At 33.4% G+C, this 4,902-nt stretch overlaps 1 long non-coding RNA gene across 1 annotated transcript; it reads right to left on the bottom strand.

Annotated features, from left to right (window-relative positions):
* Nucleotides 1-3,669: 3,669 nt before the first annotated feature.
* LOC140177111 (uncharacterized) lies at nucleotides 3,670-4,637 on the bottom strand. The gene is made up of 2 exons (XR_011868860.1): nucleotides 4,214-4,637; nucleotides 3,670-4,132 (listed from the first exon to the last, which is right to left on the bottom strand). It is a non-coding gene; the product is annotated as an uncharacterized lncRNA (long non-coding RNA).
* Between the last annotated feature and the right edge of the window lie 265 nt (nucleotides 4,638-4,902).

Raw genomic sequence — 4,902 nt, 5'->3', positions numbered from 1 at the left:
CAAGGTTTATGAGTTACCTTTATATGTTTTAACGCTATAGGCATTTTGTATGCATTACACATGTCATAACATAAGTAAATGGGAAGCATCTAAAAGTCACACCACTTCGACTAATCAAGACTTTTGAAAATAATAATTGAACAACATTGCATCATCACTGTTTTTATTTTAAAACTCAGAGTGGCTGGGGATGAATACGATGACACCATATAGATAAACTACTGAGAAACTTTTGTTTCTCACCCCTCTCTTCGTACCATCTTCAGGAACGATGCAGTACGAAGCAATACAGTTGAGGTGAAAAGACAGGTGCACTAGTGGGAGCAAGTTATCGAGAACGTAGATACAAAACATTAAACGTTTACCTTAAGAAGGAAGAATATGTGATTGTTTTAGCCATAGTTAAACAAATTAAGAGAATTAGAATTTCTTATGTGTCTTGTTTTATCCTTATTGACTGATTGCAATTGTAACTATTATGTTTTCTTTTTTATTTGGTATGATTAAAGCTTGTCATTATTGTGCCTTCATAGTTTAGCACACCGATTTTTCATGTTAGTATTTTTAAATCCACTTATATTTTTCAACTAGTAACTATTCTAATAAAAACTAATTATTCAATATTTTTATCTATAAATTATTTTATATAAATATTTCACATTTGTTTTAAAAGAAAAATTTTGCAAGGTTTTGAATATCAGCTACTAAATATAATCCAAACAAAGATTAACTCAGTTTAAAAGTATTAGGGTATTACATTTTGGTATCAGAGCAATTTGATCCCATAGGGCTATATTCTATGTTTGCCAGATTAAATTATTATCATTTAGTTATAATTAGTGTTATACAATGAAATCTTTTCTATATGATATGTAATCATCTAATAGTCAAGGTTAGTGTGCCCCCTAAATGTTTTTATTTGAGCTTTATTGCCATAACTATTTGATCAAAATGTGCATGTGTTAAAGGTCAAAATATGGATTGTCTAAGAACACCATACTCATACTTAAAAATATAGAAAAATGCACATGAGATATTCTCAAAATATATATATATATATATATATATATATATATATATATATTTAAAAAATAGTAGAAAATTATGTTTTATTACCTTTTTATATATGTTTGGCATGCGTCATGTTCTATTCTATTATTTATCATCTATGTTGTTGTCGTATGATGCCCTGTTATCTTTATAGCATTATTCCTTTCTTTTCTTCTTTTACATGCATACAATATGTTTATCATCCAAGTTTTCATATGCAAATTCATTTTTTAAGGTCTTTTTACCGAGAGTACATGTATGTCTTTGTGTTTTCTTGATTGAACTTACTTATGTTGGAACTATCATATATGATATATCCCTATAGAAAGAAAATGTAGATAAAATCTACTAGGATAAGTGAGGTTGAATTAGTATCTTCTTAGGAGACACGAATTTTGAGGACAAAATTCTTTTTTAAGGGGGTGAGAATGTAAAATCCCAACTTTTTGAATCAAGTCATTTTTTTAATAACTAATTAATTAATTAAAATGGTAATGATTTAAGATTTGAATTTAAAATTTAAACATATGAAAGCACTAGTGGTAGTAAATCTCTAACCGACAGTAAACAACCTTTTAAAACATAGTCATAACTAATTCTACATTTATTAGATTTGAATGATATTTTGTTATATGAAAAGATAAGAATACTAGCTCTATTCCTTAAGTTCAGTATAAAATCAAATTCAAATTAAATTAGGTAGATAAATCGGTTACAAGTTCAGAATAGAAACTCGCGCTCTTATCAGCCAGCCTGATATACTAACAATATTTCAGAAATATCTCAAGCTGTGGTTATCCGATTGACTTCGTTTAAGATTCGTTTTAAAGCTAATTCAATTATCTATAAATTTGTCTCTAATAGATAATTCCAAATTCCAAACGTAGAAAAAAGTTATAGAGCTCACAAAGTGACGATCCAGATTGAAGATTTCACCTAAATGCCTCCTAACATAATCTGCACATACCTGAGAGCTATTTGATCCTCCCTTTATCATTCTATTCCATTTTTCTATACAAAACATTCTAGTATACACAAAGTCTAGCCATGAAACAAGTCTCTCTTCACTAACAAACCGCATCTATTTGCATCAGAATACCTAGCGGAACTTCACTCGAGGTAGGGGTTTTATGCTAATTTTTATGTCATATATAGATGTTGGCATTACATGTCATGGTATAATGTCTCTTCCCTTCATACGCATTATGCATTATAATAAAAATCTTATGTGCATAAAGAACTGAGGGAATGATCCTTCGATAAGGGAAGGTGACCCCAAAGACAAGATAATCGAGATGATCCTTCGGTAAGGGAAGGTAATCGACAAATTTTTGGGAACCTTCGGTAAGGGAAGGAGACTCCCATCAATTTTATATAATAAGATATCTTTGTTGATATAACTCTTTTCTTGTGTATGTCTAAATAACCTTGATTGTAAATTGAACTGAGGGAATGATCCTTCGGTAACGGAAGGTGACCCCCAAAGACAAGATATCGATATGATCCTTCGGTAAGGGAAGGTGATCGATCGAGGTGATCCTTCGGTAAGGGAAGGTGATCGCCAAAACGTTTGGGATAAGAACCTTCGATAAGGGAAGGGGACTCCCACCTTTTATACCGGTTTGAGCTCAATACCTGCCATAAAAGCTACGAGAAAAAGTAATGAAAAGTGCAATGAAAAGTGTGATCATGATTGTTCTTCTTTTATTTTTTTTTATGATTATGTTTATTATTGCATTCACAGACCCTTCTTTTTTCTAAAGTCCCTTTTTGTATGATGTATGATATTGTTTAAGATCTTTATTTTATTCAGATCTATTCTGTTTGACTTATCTATGACAATGTTACTATTCTTCTCTTATTTATTATTTATTTCGTCTTGCTTTATGGCCTATGAGAACATCATACCAAGGTTTATGAGTTACCTTTATATGTTTTAACGCTATAGGCATTTTGTATGCATTACATATGTCATAACATAAGTAAATGGGAAGCATCTAAAAGTCACACCACTTCGACTAATCAAGACTTTTGAAAATAATAATTGAACAACATTGCATCATCACTGTTTTTATTTTAAAACTCGGAGTGGCTGGGAATGAATACGATGGCACCATATAGATAAACTACTAAGAAACTTTTGTTTCTCACCCCTCTCTCCGTACCATCTTCAGGAACGATGCAGTACGAAGCAATACAGTTGAGGTGAAAAGACAGGTGCACTAGTGGGAGCAAGCTATCAAGGACGTAGGTACAAAACATTAAACGTTTACCTTAAGAAGGAAGAATATGCGATTGTTTTAGCCATAGTTAAACAAATTAAGAGAATTAGGATTTCCTATGTGTCTTGTTTTATCCTTATTGACTGATTGCAATTGTAACTATTATGTTTCCTTTTTTATTTGGTATGAGTAAAGCTTGTCATTGTTGTGCCTTCATAGTTTAGCACACCGGTTTTTCTTGTTAGTATTTTCAAATCCACTTATATTTTTCAACTAGTAACTATTCTAATAAAAACTAATTATTCAATATTTTTATCTATAAATTATTTTATATAAATATTTCACATTTGTTTTAAAATAAAAATTTTGCAAGATTTTGAATATTAGCTACTAAATATAATCCAAACAAAGCTTAACTCAGTTTAAAAGTATTAAGGTGTTACATACATAACCCAGGTCAACAAGCCTGCAATCGGAAACACGACTTTGGAACTCAGTACAAGCTCCTCTATCAATTCTACTAGAGCCACCATTCCTCTCATAATAATGTAAAATAACATTAAAATCTCCTAAGATACACCAAGAAAGATTAACACTATCAGACAAGTTGGGAATGCTATTCTAGAGAATTTCTCCTAGTGAGCCGTTGTGAGCTACCGTACATAATAGAGAGCAACTAGGGATTAGAATTATTACCAGAAATCATGAGGTGGATAATCTGTCTATTATGCTCTAGAACATTCACCTTCTAGGTAGAAGAGTCCCACAGGCACCAAATATCCCCCGAGTGGCCATTCGCCTCCACCATGAAAGAACTGTCAAATCCGGTTTTGTTTTTAACAGCTTCTCCCCTTGGACCACTGATGTGATTCTCAGAAGAATGATAAAATTAGCATTATATTCACCCATGATTTCCCAAATTAGAGAAGGAAAGGTTTTACCTCCTGCACCCCTGCAATTCTAGCTTATAATATTCATCATTGTCAAGGAAACAATGGGAGAACCACCACGGGCGATAGCTATGCCAGGACAACGGCATTTGCATCAGCATTCAATGTTGCAGGATCCCCTGTTCGTCGATCTGCCAATTATAGACTCCTTCATCAAAACATCAGGCGGTCTTCCTAAATTTGCCCCCGAATCGTGTCCTACATCTTGGAAGAGAGGTGAAGATTGGTTCGAACTAGGGATTATCATTGGATTGTTACGAATAGCATAGGCTTCAAGATTTGAATTCGCATTCTTCGTGGCCATGAAACCCTCATATTGTTCACGAGTAAACTGACACATGTACTCTGTGACAACACTTTCCATGACTTCAACTTCAGGGTTCTTCGATTTAGGAGTGGGAGTGGTCACAATCTTGGAACTCCCAAGCGGTGTCGAGGCTTCCTTCCCAACCACCTTGGCATTGGGCTTGGCCCCTTTGTCATTCAAATAGGGCCTAGTTTTAGAAGGGGAGAGTTCTTTTCCTTGATTGTGGGTTCTTACCTGCACCTGGCCTCAATAATTTTTTCTGGGTGGTTTGTAAAATTTCTTTACCTTTATGGGCCTTGGAAGTCTCAGGCCTAATCTTATTAGCTTTTATAGTATCTGCGTTTCCATGCACTACGGTAACGTGCGTATTTAG

Source organism: Arachis hypogaea, chromosome 12, assembly GCF_003086295.3.
Source record: "Arachis hypogaea cultivar Tifrunner chromosome 12, arahy.Tifrunner.gnm2.J5K5, whole genome shotgun sequence".
Lineage (NCBI taxonomy): Eukaryota > Viridiplantae > Streptophyta > Magnoliopsida > Fabales > Fabaceae > Arachis > Arachis hypogaea.
This window is presented reverse-complemented; position numbering and strand designations above follow the sequence as displayed.